The sequence below is a fragment of the Camelus dromedarius genome, chromosome 9, assembly GCF_036321535.1.
Source record: "Camelus dromedarius isolate mCamDro1 chromosome 9, mCamDro1.pat, whole genome shotgun sequence".
NCBI lineage: Eukaryota > Metazoa > Chordata > Mammalia > Artiodactyla > Camelidae > Camelus > Camelus dromedarius.
The window spans coordinates 17,502,412-17,520,247 of NC_087444.1; the positions used below are offsets into that span (position 1 = coordinate 17,502,412).

The 17,836-nt window shown below is 45.1% G+C and overlaps 2 non-coding genes across 2 annotated transcripts; one reads left to right on the plus strand and one right to left on the minus strand.

Moving 5' to 3' along the window:
- Positions 1-5,137: 5,137 nt before the first annotated feature.
- On the minus strand, positions 5,138-5,209 carry TRNAQ-CUG (transfer RNA glutamine (anticodon CUG)). The gene has a single exon. It is a non-coding gene; the product is annotated as a tRNA-Gln (tRNA).
- Positions 5,210-13,805: 8,596 nt separating this feature from the next.
- Positions 13,806-13,877, plus strand: TRNAQ-CUG (transfer RNA glutamine (anticodon CUG)). The gene has a single exon. It is a non-coding gene; the product is annotated as a tRNA-Gln (tRNA).
- The last annotated feature ends 3,959 nt before the right edge of the window (positions 13,878-17,836 follow it).

Consider the following 17,836-nt stretch of genomic DNA (forward strand, 5'->3'; position numbering starts at 1 on the left):
GGACATTATTCTAGTTTTCTCCTTCCTTCTGTCTTTACCTGCCACTTCTGATAGTATTCTAGTAGTATTTCAACCTAGTCAAATGTATAACCTTTACGTACTATTTTTCCCACCTTGTCCCCGCCCCCTCCCCATTTGGTTTTAACTTCAGAAAAAAGGAGGGTATGTGCAAGAGCTGGAGGGGGCGCCCATGGGGCCCTTTAGGGACCCATAGGTTCACAGGAGGGCTGCCCCACCCCAGGAGTGTCAGCGGCCTCCTCGCAGAGGTCCCAGGGCCCAACCAGGCTGCCCTGAAAGCAGGGCCCATGACACACCGGCTTAAATCTTTATAGCATATATTCAGTGGTGACCAGGTCTTCATATCTCAGGGTTTCGTTGGTGACTTCTTGTCGTGTAAAGTTCATCCGTCAAGTTTCCTAATGGTGGAAATGAGGACTCTTCAACGTTGGCATATTTAGTTTTCATTTTCTCTTGCTTTGATACATGGACAGCTTGGCTGAATGTGAAGGACATGCCCACAGTGACTTCTATTGAGATTTAAAGAAACATTTTCCTCCTTGGGATGTTTTGTTGAGACATGGAATATAATTTGATTTTCTCTTTCACTGGGGTAAAGGGAGTTTGAGCGCTTCACAGGAATTTTTTTCTTTAAAAAAATTCTTTCAGCTCTAATACAATGGGACTTAGAATTGAACATTCCAGTCCTATTTCTCCCAGATATCTATGACTTTCTCTCTGACCCTTTCTCATCATCTTTTATCCATTTCCTTTCTGTTCAATGCTTTCATTTTTCAATTCAATGTGTCCTATGATTGTAGACAAATAAGTTCCTTTATACGTTTTCATTTAGACTATTTTCCAAGGAATGTTCTTTTTCTTCAGTGTTTTCCTAGTTTCTACCAATTCTCATTTGGTCTTTGTGTCTAATTTTGTGCTCTGAGTTCCTTTTGTTGTGTACGTGAGCCAGAGTGTTTGTGTGTTTGTGTGTGTGTATGTGTGTGTGTGTGTGTGTGTATCTAAAAAGGTTCTGTTTAGAATATTTAAGATATAGATAGTATTTTATATGTTTCCTACGTTTTTGATTGATTCTGAGGAGAATCTTTTCATCAGCTGAAATCTCTAAGTCTGTTTTTGTTTTTCTCTAATGTCACCTTAGAATAAATAAATGTCTGCTGTATGATTTTCCTTTCCAGCAGAGTAGGATTTATCTCTGAGAGAAATAGCAGATCTAGGTGGGAAGTGCTGAATCTTTAAGGAGCTTGGTCAATTTCTTTTGTCTAGATCTTTGTCTTGTGCAATTACTGTAGCAGATGTAAGGTTTTGGGGAAAGGCATGGTGTGTCTCCTGGTTCTGAGATTCTATTTCCTTCCAGTAGGACCTTTGACTTCTACCGGTTGCTTCATTCTTTCTCTTCAACACAAACATCCAAAGAACACTACCTTCATCTAGGTCTCACCGTGGCCCCGACAATTGTGCCTCACGAAGTTTGTCATCCTCTGGTCGTCTGCACTGCCGAACCCCTTCGTGGCCATTCCCCAGTCAACAGAGCTGTAGTCCACCAGGTCCCAGGCACGCTCTGAGTTTGTCCACATGCTCTTTTGTAGGGAATTTTACCTGGATTCCCTCCCTGCTGTCCTCTCCTCTTTGTGTGCAGTCTTGTCTGATCCCTCTACTGTTGTGTGGCTCCCAGGCCTGGCTAAATACAAACTACCTGGAGTCCACAGTGTTCTGTGGCCCCTGGTTTTCGGGGGAGCTGTCCTGTGTGGAGTCATTGACTCTCTAGCTTAATCCCTAGCCCTCTGAAATAGGTGTTGAGAGATTCAGCTGCCGTCATCCAGGTGGGCCTGTAATCTCTCGTCACTCATTTTCAAATGCAGAATTTCAATAGGACTCCAAAATGGACAGAAGTATATAACAGAACATCCCCATCCTTGTAAGTCATCTTCCACAATTATCAGCTTATGGCTGAACTTGTTTTCCTACAGTCCCACCCACTTACCTTTTCCTGTATTATTTAAGTAAATGCCAGACAACTCACTTCATCTGGAATTGTATCACTGTGTTCCCCTCAGTGAGGACTCTTACTGAGTAGTGCGTCATAGTATTACTGTTGTTGGTAAATGGACTTAAAATTTTTAATATCATAAAATAGGCAGTGTTCAAACCTCCCATGGTTGTTTTTAAGTTAGTTTCTTTATTGGGTTCCATAGAAAATCCACAAACTGTAATCAGTAGGATATGTGTTAAGTACCTGTATATATGTTTCTCCTCAGTTCCTTCCTTCCGCCTCCTTCCTTTCTTCTTTCCTTCTCTCTCTCTTGCTGCTCCTGCTCTCACTATGTTGCTTGGTCTCTCGCTCTCCTATGTTAGTTATTCATTTACTGAAGATACAGTCTTGTTTTTCTCTAGTAGCCCTCAGCCTGAATTTGTTTCCTAGGTGTACATCAACACAATCTCCTGTCCTCCATATTTCCTCCTTTTTGGTGGTGGAATTCAGAGCAGTGTTATCCTAATAGAGAGAAGGTACAAGCCACATATGTAATTAAAATTTTTCTAGTAACTACACTGAAAACTAATAAGTACAGCATAATTCAGAAATAATCTTATACATAAGACACTTAAGTGTGTATTGCAACATATTAAAGGAACTTTAATTCCAAAGTATTAAAGTTGCATTCAATAGAAAAATCTTTTATACCTTTGGTTTTTAAATTTACATTTAAATGAATTATAACTAAGTACAGTTAAAATCCAGTTCCTCAGTCCTGCCAGCCACATTCTATATATGCAGTAGCCACATGTGTCTTGTGGCCACAGTTTTGGACCTGGCAGATGTAGTTTCATGTTTCACCTGTTGGCAAGACCACCTGAAAAGTGACGTGTGCTCTCTGATCAGGAGGCACATCAAGTCCTGTGTGTTTCTTCAAGAATATTAGCAGCCCTTTGATTTCAAGGCCTAGATCCATTAACTGATTGTGTGGAGCAAAATGGTGCCATTCCATCATCGTGAATTATTTACCTGGACACTTGTATAAAGAGAACTTTCCCCTAAGTAGTAAATATTGTACACTTAGTGGTACAGCCTGTAGTTTAATGAGCTAATCCCTCAGCATTCTCTGTCATCACCAATTAGTTTCTTTGCTTTTTCTTTCTTTTTTTCCTGTGCTCGTATGAAATCAAGGTTTCAATCACACTGAAGTATTTCAATGCATTGCTACAGAGTCCTTCCTGATACTCCAATTGTCCTCTCTTTCAGCAGTGAAAGTGAATTTAAGCTGACCCCTTTCTCCCTTTGGTAAGATCCTCACAGGCTTTAAGACCTTTCCTGATATTAGTAGGACAAGGTGTTTCTTTTGCATCTTTAATATTTACTGCTCCTGACCTGGACTCAGTCCTTTCTTTAAGACTCTCCGATTTCTTTATGTCCAACACAGTATTCACAGAGCAAATTGAATATCCTTGACATACTCATTGGATTTGGTTTATTTAGGCCTTTCCAGTGAACAGAGCTAGGAAATACATATTCATAGTGTGTGTATTCATGTATTCACCTACAGTCACAAACATTACAAATCAAATTCAGAACTACAGGCTTTATATTGAACCTTCTTTGTCTGAAACCAAGCAATTTAGTTTTAAGGACTCTTTGAATAGTAGAAATAGAATATCCTAGAGAGTCTCATTGCATTTCCCCATATTATATGGACAAAAGATTAAAGATATAGCAAAAATTCTGCTAACACCACAATTGAGGAAAGCAGTTTCTGGTTTGGTTACTGCCATCGGGACACAAATTATTGTGTTTTAGTGTCTTGGCATAGTTCTTATCCATGTTGTAGTTCCACAAAAGGGGTGCACCAGCTCATTTTCAAAGGCTGGAGGTGACATTTACCAATTTAATTTACTGGGGGTGGGAAGGGATAAATTGGGAGTTTCAGATTGCAAATATTAAGTACTATATATAAAATAAACAAGTTACACGGAACTATATTCAATATCTTGTAGTAACCTATAATGAAAAAGAATATGAAAACGAATATACCTATGTATATGTATGACTGAAACATTAGGCTGTACACCAGAAATTGACACAACATTGTAAACTGACTATATGTCAATTAAAAACACAAAACAAAATTTAATTTACTTTTGTAATGATAAAGAAAAGAAATGTGGTTTCCAACTCAAATCTAACCAAACAAGGTATATTCGAGTATGGTCTAGCCGTCACTACAAGATCTGCAAGTGTCTCAAATGCCTGGGGGGGAGATGGATGAGGAAACCCTGATCTCTACAGACGCTGAAACCCATGGTCTATTCTCTTTCTGGCTGGGCTTTGGATGAAACGACAAGGTTTCAGCAGTGGATTTTCAAATTTTAGCCTAACAGCAGCTTTGTATGCAATGAGGACGCAAGACTAAGAAATTCTGAATAAAATCGGAAGAAGCTGGAATAGAATCAATTAAAATGCGGAATAAAACAGGGCATTTGAATGAAACCCAGGACTTCCAATTCAGGTCTGCAACCATCAAGCCGAAAACTGAGACACAGGCTTCTTCCTGCCTGATCAGGGACATCACAGCCCCTCACACAGACCGTTTACTCACAGGGACGGACAATCGGGCGGTTACAGGACGTGCGGTGTGAAGTCCCTTGCGGTGTAAGGCTCAGGGGGCGCAGCCTCTGCCCTTTACCCCCGAGACCCAGGGTGACCCGACGAGGGGGTGGCACTGGCGCTGTCTCTGCGCCCTCGGCGGCCGGGCCGGGGCCGCCGATGTCCGGCGACGGGCACAGTCGCCCTGGTCCAGCGGGGACACTCCAGGCTGGGTGCCCCCCATCTGCTCGCTGCCGGGACGCCGCAGCCCAGAGAAGCCCGATTCCGGGACCCCGACTCCTGAGGAGGAGCCGGCAAACCGCGGGGGACGCGGCTTTGAGGCGGCGGCGGGAGCCAGAGGGACTCTGGCCGCGCAGCTTCCTTCCTGGGACCGAAACCGTCGCGTCTGAGAGCTGCAGAAAGCGGGAGGCGGGAGCCGGAGAGCACGTCCACTCAGCACGTATCTGAGGCGCGGGTTCGCTTTCCAGCAGCGGCGGAGTTGGGGCTGCGGGATAAAAGACAGTTGGGCGCGGCCTAAAGGGAAGGTTCCACCGAGACTCGAACTCGGATCGCTGGATTCAGAGTCCAGAGTGCTCACCATTACACCATGGAACCGCTGGACGGCCCGACGACCCCCGCGGAGCCAGGCAGCGCGCAGCCCCGCGGGCCCAGGACCCGCCTCCTGCCGGGCGCTCGCTCACGCCGCCCCGAGCTCGCTTCCTCCGCGACGCTAGGGGGCGCCTCGCTCGCCTTCCCTCGGCGCGTCTCTGCGGGTTTGTACGTCGTGGAGGAGACGAAGCCCTCTCGGGGATGAGCCACAGGCACGGCTTTTAGACCTGCCCCAAATCCAGCTGCTCTGCCGGGATTGCTAGAGTTTTCTGCCCTGAGGTAAAATTCTCACCCGGAAAAAAAAAACATAACTAAATACAAAAAGTGTCTCTTTCCTCTTGTTTTCAACTGTCCTCTTCCCGCTGCGCTGAGAGCTCTGACTACCCTCAGAACAGCCCTCGGGGCCTCCTGGGATTGCCCTGCCCTGGCACCCGACGTGCAAAGGGTGCAAGCCCTGCCGGCTTCCCCTGGGGACAGATTCCTCTCTCTGTTGGGAGTCGTGTTCGAACCCCAGAGGCCCCTACGCGGCGCCCCGCCAGCAGCCTGGCCGCGCCCGCCCCGCGGGGGGACGTCGGGGAAAATCAGGTGACAGCGTTTCTTCTGGGCTCTTTCCTCCCTGGATTCTTTCTCCTCTTCAGCTTTCCAGGTCTCCCCTCTCCGGCCTCCCGCGTTCCCAAGACTGAAGGCCTGGCTCGGTACCGGGTGTGGAGCTCCGTGCGGTGCCGGACGGGCCTCTAGACGTTTCCACCCTCGGGACGTTTAAAGGCTTGAGTTGCCAGTTTGAATGTTTCCAAGAGCTGCCCGTTTGGAAAGCCTTTCACAGCCTCCCTTTCTGCGGAGGGTGCAGCGCGCCGGCGGAGCGCAGGGGAGGTGGCACATGGGGGACTTCAGCCCGAGAGGCGGGGTCGGCACCTGCGGGGGCTCCGGCGCGGCGGGGAGCAGGCGGCCAGGGCCGTGGGCCCCGGGCCCCGCCATGGGGCGTCCTGTGCCGCTCGCTCGTGTCAGGGCCCCAATGTGCCCCGTCAAGACCCGGTGTGTTCATGGCCTGCGGGTCCGAAGGAGCTTCCAGCCGAGGAGGCAGGGTTTGGGGAGCAGGTTCCCTCCGCTGGCTCTGAGCGCAACAGGAGCCTATGAGCCTAGGACTGCTGATTGGAAGACTTGTGCTTCAAGCCCAGCAGGGAACGTTCTGGTCTTACTTCCACTCATTTCCTGCTTCTGAGTCTCCCCCAATTCACCAAGCCTCCCTCCTGAGGTGCTTTTTTGCTTCAGGCAGCGACCTCCTCCTGTGGCTCATAGTTCTTGTCCTCACTTGCTTTGCTCCTGTGGTGGTGTGTTTGGTGGCTGTGGAAGCTCAGTTGCCCAGGGTATTGACGGAGTTCGGCCCGGCTCGATGGATTCTCGGGGTCTCACCAGATGCCACTGGTCCCTCTGCACCTTCTGGAGCGAAGAGGGCACCTTGACCTACTTGATCAGACATCTGGATTGTAGGGGAACTGCCAGGCTAGTGGAGGCTGAGAATCACCAACTGGTCAGACTCCCAGGTTGGTGCACCCAAAAACTCAGCATTAACTAGCAATTACAGGATGCCACTGACACCAAGATTTTAGGGTGCTGCATCCTTACTTAAAAAATTAATAAACACGATTTCTTAGAACAGTTTTAGGTTTACAGATAAATTGAGCAGATAGTGCACAGTTTCACATATGCTCTCTTCTCCCTAACAGAATTTCCCCTATTATCAGTGTTTTGTGCTAGTGGGGTACTAATACATGATCAGGATGGCAGTTTTCCCAGCATGAAGCTTATCTGTTGCACTCCAGGTGTGCTGACCCCTGTCACTTCCTCAAATGTGGGAAACACTGCGTAATTTGTGGTAGTTGGGGACGGCGTTCTCAGCCTCCTCTGACAATTAATGGTTAATAACACACTAGGTTAGTATAATCAGGAGTTTAGGTAAGTTCTTGGAGGGCGTTTCTGGGGCATTTTCCTGGAAGATAAACCTCCCTGCTCCCCTTCTAAGTCACTTTGGAAAAAACTGTTGCATTCCTTTCAAGTGCCAGACTGTGAGTTGAGGACCAGCAAGGTTTAATGAGGATTAAGGCCCTAGTCAACCAACTGGGAACATTTTCTTTGAAAACGGTCCCATTCCCTGATTTCCACTTGGACGGGAGTGGACTATGTTAGTCCTTCACTGCAGAAACACCACAGAGATTTTGAATTCAGAGAGACCTGTGTGGCCAGGTGACTGCCTCTCCCAGCCCAGGGATGACAGATGTTTCTGTTATATCACCTGGCTTCCTCTTTTTCTTCTTTCTTTCTTTCTTTTCCTTTCCTTTTCTTTTTTTCTAAATAATGCACCACTAGAGGCTGAAATCTGTCTGAGAAACCAGGGTTTCTGGCCCAGGACAGGTCACCCAGCTTTTGGGAAAAAAAGAAGGGGGACCGGCACCACGAGTGTGATCATCCCTAGGCAGCATCAGCCACTTTCTCCAGTGAAGCCATCACCACTACACTTCTCACCACTTCTGATTACTGGGCTGAGAGCTCTGTGAAAGTTGAGATATTTTGTTCATCCCTGCATTCATGACTCCTGGCACTGAGTCAAGCGCTAAGGAGGTTCTCAGCAATGATAATTCACTGTTTGAATAAAACTGGTTGCAACTTCCCAATTATCTTTACTATATTCCTGTTCCAGTGTCTTGTCAGGGATGCTCCTCTGCTTTTTCCCAGGATGTAGCAATCCCCTTCCTTGGAGGCGAGGCTGCCCTACACTATCCTTGCCCTATGACACTCATCGTGGTGTCTCAGAAGACAGGATTGTCCTCAGGGATTCTTCTCGATGGTTCACTCTGTCACCAGGAAGAAGTGTCCTCAGCCTACCCTCCCATCCTCTTGGCTGCCACAACACCCAACTGCAAAGAGCCACCACATTTTGTTGAAAGTATCCACTTGTGTTCTTCTCACTGCTTTTATTTCCTCAGAGAAATCTTATCGATATTTGAACTCCCAAGTTCAACATAAGAAATTTAACACAGCTTAAGAAAAAAGAAGCACTCAACAAATATTTAAGACATATTGTGTACAAAGCCTTTCAGACTGTAAATGCAGAAGATACCATTACTATCTCTGCTTCAGATCTAAGGTCTTCCTACCCTGGCCCCTTCTGGCCATAGTGCAGAACTGTTTAAAGCAAAAATGGACATCTCCAACCCTTCTCGAAACATCATTTATCCCTCTAAGCCCACACTTACTTGGAAGGCATCCACTGTGAGGGCAGCTCCAAGCTCGAGGTTGGGGGTCCAGGGCAGAGCCTCATGGCACCTCCTCCTTCTCTTGGAATTGGTGCTTCCCAGCAGTATAAACCATCCCTGGCCCAGCCTGTGGCTTTCCCTGGCAGGTGCACAAGTCACTGTGGAGTACGTTACCCTCCCAGTCCTCCCTGCTCCACTCAGGCTGCTCCTTCAGAGTTGGATGATGCTCTGTGCATCCCTCACTTTCCCTTGATTTTTATGAGCTTAGGTTGTCATTATTCTCACCTCCTCTGGCAACCACCTTCCTCCACCAGTACCTTGCCCTTCTTTGAATTATTCTGTCTCCAAACCTGCTGATTTTCTTCCTTTCATCTCCTCCCCTCAAGTTCTGTGTTTTCAGCGTGTAGGCTCAGCTCAGGCTCCTGTAGGAGATACACAGACAAGGGACCAAGGTCAGGTCTTGCCTGCATTTCTCAGGACACATTTAACATGAATCTCAGTCCCTCATGCACTCTGGAAAAACTGAGCAGGAAGGGACCTTGGAGAATCTGTATAACAACCTTATCTTACTGATGAGAAAACCCATCAGAAGATTTTCCCAAGCTCCTAAACCACTTACTGGCAGCAAAACCACCACAAAAGCCTTGATCAAAGCTTCCCTGTCCAAAGCACCCGACATACCCCTTAGAAACTCGCAGCTGAATTTCGGGGGACATTGGATCAAACATCAGTATTTCTACTTTTCAAACAAAAATATCTGAAAGACCTTTTCTGGGGCAATTCTTTTATCACAGTTCCTTAGTCCTATTATTTATACTCCGTCAGTTTTCTATCCTGGCTGACACAATGGGACAAAGGAATATATGAATACAAACAAAGTTTATCACAGATACAGTTAAATAGTATTTATGCCATTCCTTGTCAAATGTCTGGCTCCTGTGCTAGAAGATAGTCCTCCTGAGAGAAGGCACTTGTCTGCCTTGTTCATCCAGTCTCCTTGGTGCCTCCTCAAAAGCCTGCCAGGTTAAAAAAAAAAAAAAAGAATCCTGCCAGATAAAATATTACTAAATGTCAGGTGGATAAATAACAGTTTCCAGGAATAACTAATGTTTTACCAGTCTTCTAGTCCCAACCAGTCTAGTTCCAGTCAGATCCTATCCTGGGTCTGTGCTGAGACAATTAAAGCACAGACAGAGGAAAAGCAGTCCAAGATGCAAATACCAACTCCACCAGGTACCCTTTGCTTTACATGGTGATTTCATTACAGTCGAGCATATTGATCTCATGTGTAACAGAGAAAGACGTATAATGTAATAGAGAAAGTAGCATTAACCTTGGCTGAGTAAATGCAGTATGACGCAGCAGACAGGGTTCCCATCCCTGGGCACTAGCTACCCACCTACATCACAGTCACTGTGGTGCCTGTTAAAAATCTCTGGGGGTAAGGTCCAAGAAACTACTTTTAGGCAAAAATTCCAAGGAGATTCTCATGCAAGGGAAAGGCCTATACATTAAAGAAACAGCCTGGAACAGCAGCATTTGCCGAGCATGAGTGGTAAGTCTGCACTGCGCTTGGCTCAGATGATCTGAAAGAACAAAAGTCCTAGTGGCAATAAGAATGATTCAGTTGAACAGAGCAAGTCCCTTGCCCAAGGTGACCTGTCAGTAGGAAAGGTCCCTTTTTCCAGGAGGAGTGCCTTCCTGAGGTGGGACACAAAGGGACCTGGATCCCCCCATCTGGGCTTTTAGTGCCTCTATTGTCCTTTAGGTTTCCCCCTCTAGGGGATCTCAGCCCTCAGGGGGATCATTTCTCTGTGAAGACCTGTTATTTTTTTTTTTTTCTCCTCTTGGAAAAAGAGGTGGCAGAGATCATTTCTGGGGACCAGAGTTCTGGGCTTTCTCTAAGCTACCTTTCTTTCAGGTGAGCTGAAAGAAATCATGACTGATAGAAGTCAGGATAACAAAGAGGATCCCAGAGGAGCATGAGACCAGCAGGGCAGCACCCCATGAGAGATGATCAGAACCAGGACATGGTCAACATCAGCCCTATTCAGTGGGGAGGACAATCCTGTGAGCAGGGAACCCAGCCACATCCTTCTAGACTTCTATCTACAGAATTGTGAGATATATCCACATTGTTTTAAACCACTGTTCTTGTAATCTGTTAATATGCAGCAGTAAGTAACTACTTCAGAGGCTTATCTCTACTCTCCTAATTTTTAATTACCAGAAACCTGTATGCTAATCGCTGCAAAGCAAAAAACAAATCAAAGAATCACAGTAAAAATCTTATGCTCACCTTTATATGACTGTTTCCAAGCTCTTGTGATGTGAAGGACATCGTAAAGGGCATTTCAGGTATCAGAGGAATGTTTCTTTAATGTCATGAACCTAGCTGCTAAAGAATAAAGAGTGCAATACTTAACTCCACATAACATTATCCAAGAATCCATCATCTATCTCTGTTATCTGTGGCAGATTTTTTTAATGCTCCTTGTTCTCCTGAGCTGACCAGGCAAGGTTTTATGCTGAGCACCAGTTACCAGCATAGATGAAGGAACTCAAGGAGATCAATGGCTCCAGATTCCCCCAAACAAAGTACTCTGAATGCAATTTTTCCTCTTATTTTGGCTAAAATTAAAGATCTATCTTTAAAGTCCTATTCTAATGAAAATTTAAACTTGTATGTCTCTGTTTTCCAATTTTTCTTCTGCTCAAGCCGAGTCTTGGAGACCTCACTCGTCATGGTGAGTGATCTCTCATTTTACTGAAGCCTGGGCTCCCTGTCAAAGGAAGTCAAGTAAATCCAACCTCAAATCTCTTCTGTCAATCAGTCCCTCACCCTCAAAATTCAGAACAATGATCAAACCCAGCAGCCAGCAGCATTTCCCAGCATGAGTGATAGGTCTGCACTGCACTTGGCTCAGATGATCTGAAAGAACAGAGCAGTCATGAACTAGAATAGAGAAAAAGCATATGATTTCACCTTTTCCAGGATGTCAGTTAAGCCAATGATTGTGAACTCACTTGAAGAAATCTCTCAATAAGGAGTTAATTGTTGACAAAAATAAATGGTAGGCGCAGAGGCTATTCAGTGTTGGCAAGAGGGTGGAGAAGATATGCTCATAATTGATTGGGAATATGAATTGGTAAAGCATCTTTTCAAGGAAATAGGACAGGGATTAGCAAAATTAGATATGTATGTACAAATATATTTCTAAACTGAGCAATTTCCTCTACAGGAATATATACTAGGGAAATACTTACATAAGTGATGATGGAGAAACAGTTGGCCCTCTCTGTGGGTTGCATATCCAAAAATTCAATGAATCATGGATTAAAAATATTCAGATAAAAGTTACCAGAACGTTCCAAAAGCAAAACTTAAATTTGTCGGGTGTATTTGCATAGAATTTACATTGTGTTAGGTATTTGAATAACCTAGAGATGATCTGAAGTATGCAGGAGGACGTGCATAGGTTACATGCAAATACTACATCACTTTATATAAGGGACTTGAGCATCTGCAGATTTTAGTATCAATGTGGTTCCTAGAGCCGATCACCATAGTCTACAGAGATACGATTGCATAAGATACAGAAATATATAGATGTCCCCTGCAGTATTATGTGTATAAATAAATATTGGAGCCAATTTCATGTCCATCGATTGGAGAACATTTATAACAATCCATTCATACCTCTAAAGGGTCTGCAGTTGTTTAAAAGAACAAAGCAGATGATAGAAATGCTGACAGTGATGGACTGATAAAAGCTAATGTGTATTGAGTATTTACTGTGAGCTAAGGACTGGGCTCAATGCCTTATCTGCATATCTCATTTAAAACCTAGGACAACCCATGGAGGAAGAACTAATTGACCCAATTTTAAGTGAGAAATTGAGCTGCAGAAAATTCCAGAAACTTAGTCAAGTCACACTGTTAACCAGTCAGGTTTGCACCTACAGCCTGAGAGACCACAGTGCTCTCTTTTCCCTTCCTCTCTTTAAGGGATTTCCAGTGAGAAAGAAAAATACCAGCCTGCGATGCCCTACAATGACTGACCTGACACTCACACCCTGACTTGTTCTCATGTTGTAAATAAACAATCTCAGATACAGGATATCAACCTCAGAGAAGATTTTTCTGAGGTCTTGATAAAATCAGGTAAAACAGGGCTACCTCATAATTTTGTCAGATCACAGACAAAAGCAAGGTCACTGTGCAACCTACAAAATCTCAAACATCCTCATCTTTTCATAAGGAAATGACCGTTACTTCTTAACTCCAATCACAAAGTTGCCCATGCTAACAGTATTCAACATACAGCAAACCCGGCTTCCTCCCACCTTCCACCAAATCACCCAACCAAAGCCCAAATCCTATAATAGGATTATCATAGGATTACACCCAACCACACCCTGAAACTGAGTTCCCCCTAAAACCGAGTTAATCTGCCGGGTTTATGAGTAACCTCTCTATCTGAAACGTTACTCCCCTTATTGTCCAACACCTGTTCCCTTTAAGATGCGAGAGTATCAAAGAAAAGTGGGGAAGTGAAACCGGGCAGGACCCTGTGGGGCCCTCCCATGTACAAAAGCCTTTTCTGTGTCCCCCATTACTTGTCTGTAGGGGAAAGGTTTCAGCCTCGTAGGCCTTCCCTGAGTTACAAAAGGCAGATTTAAATACTAGTTAGAGGAGTGAGGAAATGCAGAAACACAGAAAAGGCGGTCGGGAATCAATAGTGCCGCAATGAGGCAGGGTCCTGATTCCTCCTCAAGGAATATACTTGACTCTCTGATACAAATTTCTGAGTTCTAGAGGAACTAAGGCCCCCATCCAGCTGGAGGATGGAACTTCAGGCCAAGTAGAAACACGTGGATCCCAGCCTGGCTGGAACAAGAAGGCTAATGACTGAGATCCCTGTTGCCTCACCACCAACCACTAGAGGAGGATTACACATTTCTGAAGACCTCCCCACAAATTTTGCCTATGAAAACTTTGCCCTGAATACCATCAGGGAACACCGGCCTTTTAAGCACCAGCTTCATTTATCCTTGCTGGGTCCCGCAATAAACTTTTCTCTCCTCCAAACGCCAATGATTTGGTTTATCTGGTCTCACTGTGCGTTGAGCAGGCAAACTCCTGTTAGGCAACTACCCACAGGGCGTGAGTGGCCTGGGTTCCAGCGACTTAGGGGCCCCTGCCGCTGCGGTTCGAACCCGATTCCCAACAAGAGGCATCTGTTCCCGACGGAAGCCGGCGGGATTTGTACGCTTTGCACCTCGGGTCCCAGGGCAGGGCAGTCCCAGGAAGTCCCGAGCTCCGAGGCGGGAGCAATGGGCCGGCCTGCGGTTCCGTGGTGTAATGGTGAGCACTCTGGACTCTGAATCCAGCGATCCGAGTTCGAGTCTCGGTGGGACCTTTCTTTCAAGCCGCGCCCAACGGTCTTTTATCCCGCAGCCCGAACTTTTCCCGCTGCTGCGGGAAAGCGAACTCGCGCTGAGTGGACGCGCTGAGGGGACGCGCTCTCCCGCTCCCGCCTCCCTCTCCGTCCTGCTCCTGGACCCGGACCTTCGCCGTCCTCGGAAGGAGGCTGTAAGCGCCAGGTGCTGACCCCGGGCCCGCGTACCCCGTACTCTGCTGTCTCCTCAAGAGTCGGGGTCCTGGAAACCGGCTTCTCAGGAAGGCGGGGTCCACACGGGCGTGGACAGGCGGGGGAGCCCTGTCCGGGGTTTCTCTGCTGGACCCCAGCGGCTCTGCACGTCGCGGGACATCGGAGGGCCTCGCTCGGCCGCCGAGGGCACAGAGACAGCGCCAGTGCCACCCCCTCGTCGGGTCACCCTGCGTCTCGGGGGTAAAGGGCAGAGGCTGCGCCCCCTGAACCCTGCATCACGAGGGGCTTCACACCGCACGTCTTGCAACCGCGCGATCGTCCCTGTAAGTAAATGGTCGGTGTGAGGGGCTGTGATGTCGCTCATCAGCCAGGGGGAAGCCTGTGTCTTGGTTTTCGGCTAGATGGTTGCAGACCTGAGTTGGAAGTCCTGGGTTTTATTCAGATATCCTATTTTATTCCGAATTTTAACTGATTCTATTCCAGCTCATTCCCATTTTATTCAGAATTTTTGGCTCCTAAATCCCCACTGGACACAAAAAGCTGCGGTTAGGCTGATTTGAAACCTGACTCCTAGAACTTGTCCTTTCATCCCAAGCTCAGCCAGGAAGAGGCGACCAGGCCATGGGTTTCAGTGTCTGTGGAGACAAGGGGTCCCTGAACCATTACTGCCCAGGCCTCTGAGACATTTGCAGGTCTTATAGTCAAGGCTAGACCATCCTTGAATATACCTTCTTTGGTTGGATTTGAGTTGGAAACCACATTCATTTTTTTTATCATCATAAAAGTAAATTGAATTTTTAAAATGTTGCCTCTAGCCATTGAAAACACATGTGACAAATGAACCTGCGTATCCCTTTTGTGGAACCGCCGTATGGATAAGAACTACCCCAAGAGACTAAAACACAATAATGTATGTGTACCCCATGACTATAACAAAACCAAAAACTGCTTTCCTCAATGGTGTTGTTAGTGGCATTGCTTGTATTTCTTTATTCTTTTGTCCATATGATGTGGGAGTGAAGGGGATACTGTATTTCTATCACTTCTATTGTTCCTAAGAACATAAATGCCATTATTAAAGACATTCAGATGAAAGACATTCAATAAAAAGCCTGAGTTTTGAATTTGAATTGTGAATGTATGAATACATAGAAATCTGAATGTGTTTTTCATAGTTCTGTCCACTGGATAGGCCTAGAAATAAACCAATTCCAATCAATATCGCTGGAATACATAATTTAATCTGGCAATAACATTTTGCACAACCCCTCACCCCCCGAAATTCGTAGAGAAATGACTGAGTCCAGGTCAGAGGCAGTAAATATTCGAGATGAGAACATAAGCACCTTATCATACTGGTATCAGATCAGGCAAGGCCTCAAAGATTATTAGGATCTCATCAAAAGGATGAAAGAGCCATCTTAAAGTCACTTTCACTGCTGAAGGAGAATAACTGGAGTATCAGTAAAGACTACATTGCAATGGATTGAAATACTTCAGTGTGGTTGAAACCTTGATTTCATATTAGCACAGGGGAGAGAAAAGGAATAAACTAATCGGTGACCACAGAGGATGCTACGGGATCTGCTCATTAAGCTAAAGTTTTCTCTACAGACTATACCACTAAGTAACTAAATAGTTTTTAGTTTTTAGGGGAAGTTTCTCTTTCTAAAAGTTTTCCAGGTAAATAATACATGATGATGGAATAGCAGCATTTTTCTCCAATTAGTGGCTCTAGGCCTTGAAGTTAAAGGGCTGCTAATATTATTAGAAGAAACACACAGGACTTGATGTGCCTCCTGGTCAGACAGCACACACCACTTTTGAGGTGGTCTCTCCAAAATCTCAAACATAAATCTGATAAGTGTCTATAGTTGCCAGGTTCAAAGTAGTGGCCACTAGACACACGTGGCTATTGAATACGTAGGATATGGCTAGTAGGACTGAGGAATTTTAATTATAATTATTTAAATTCTTTTTTGTATTTATAATTCATTTAAATGTAACTTTAAAAACTGAAGATACAGAATATTTTCCTATTGAATACAACTTTAAAACTTTGCTGGAATTATGTTTCCTTTAATGTGTAGCATTAGGTAGCCGTGTAGAAGATGGTGTTTGTTTTCTTGTGTGCTTATATTTCTTAGTTTTCAGTGTAGCTACTAGAAAAATTTAAATTGCGTATGTGCCTTGCATTTTCTTTCTGTAAGAGCACTGCTCTAATTTCTACCAACAAAGAGAAAGTATGGAGCTCAGAAGAGTTTGTTAAAGTACAGCCAATTGTACACGTTAGACGGCGGGAATGCTACAGAGCAAGCTATTCAATTCTTCAAATTAATGATTTAGAAAAAAAAAAAAGAGGATGGCAAGAGACCAGGAGAGAGCTACCTTGAGTGTGAGAGAGAGAGAGCGCGCGCGCGCGAGAGAGAGCGGGAGTGAGAGAGAAAGGAAGGAAGCCAGAAACTGAGGGGAAACATATTTGCAAGAGATACAAACGCATATCCTACTGATTAAGTTTGTGGTTTTATTTGGATCCCAAGAAAAGAAACTAACTTAAAAATAGCACGGAGACACTGTTGAGAGATGTTGAGGGTAGGGGATTATATATGTGTGGGTGGAAGGGCATGTGGGAACTCTGTAGTTTCTGCTCAATTCTGCTGTAAACCTGAAAGTGCTCTTAAAAAACTAAAATCGATTAAAAAATAACAATGAGAAATTTGAACACTATTTTATGACATTAAAGATTTTACATTAATTTATGACTAACTGTAATGTTATAATGATAACACTTTCAATAACAGTCCTCATTTAGGGGAACATAAAATTACAGATGAAGAATGATGTCTGAGATTGACTTTAAATAATAGCGGAAAAGATAAGTGGGTAGGATTGTAGAGAAACAAGTTCAGCCACAAGGTGATAATTGTGGAACGTGACTGACAAAGAGGGGGGAATGTTCTGTTATATAATTCTGTCAATTTCTGTGTATTATTAAACTCTGTATTTCAAAAAGGATGATGAGAGAGTACAGGTCCACCTGGATGACAGCAGCTGAATCTCTCAACACCTATTTCAGAGGGCTAGGGATTAAGCTAGAGAGTCAATGACTCCACACAGGACAGCTCCCCCGAACAACCAGTGGCCACAGAACACTGTGGACTCCAGGTAGTTTGTATTTAGCCAGGCCTGGGAGCCACACAACAGTAGAGGGATCAGACAAGACTGCACACAAAGAGGAGAGGCCAGCAGGGAGGGAATCCTCAGGAGGGAATCCAGGTAAAATTCCCTACAAAAGAGCATGTGGACAAACTCAGAGCATGCCTGAGACCTGGTGGACTACAGCTCTGATGACTGGGGAATGGCCAGGAAGGGGTTCGGCAGTGCAGACGACCAGAGTATGACAATCTTCGTGAGGCACAATTGTCGGGGCCACGGTGAGACCTAGATGAAGGTAGTGTTCTTTGGATGTTTGTGTTGAAGAGAAAGAATGAAGCAACCAGTAGAAGTCAAAGGTCCTACTGGAAGGAAATACAATCTCAGAACCAGGAGACACACCATGCCTTTCCCCAAAACCTTACATCTGCTACAGTAATTGCACAAGACAAAGATCTAGACAAAAGAAATTGACCAAGCTCCTTAAAGATTCAGCACTTCCCACCTAGATCTGCTATTTCTCTCAGAGATAAATCCTACTCTGCTGGAAAGGAAAATCATACAGCAGACATTTATTTATTCTAAGGTGACATTAGAGAAAAACAAAAACAGAC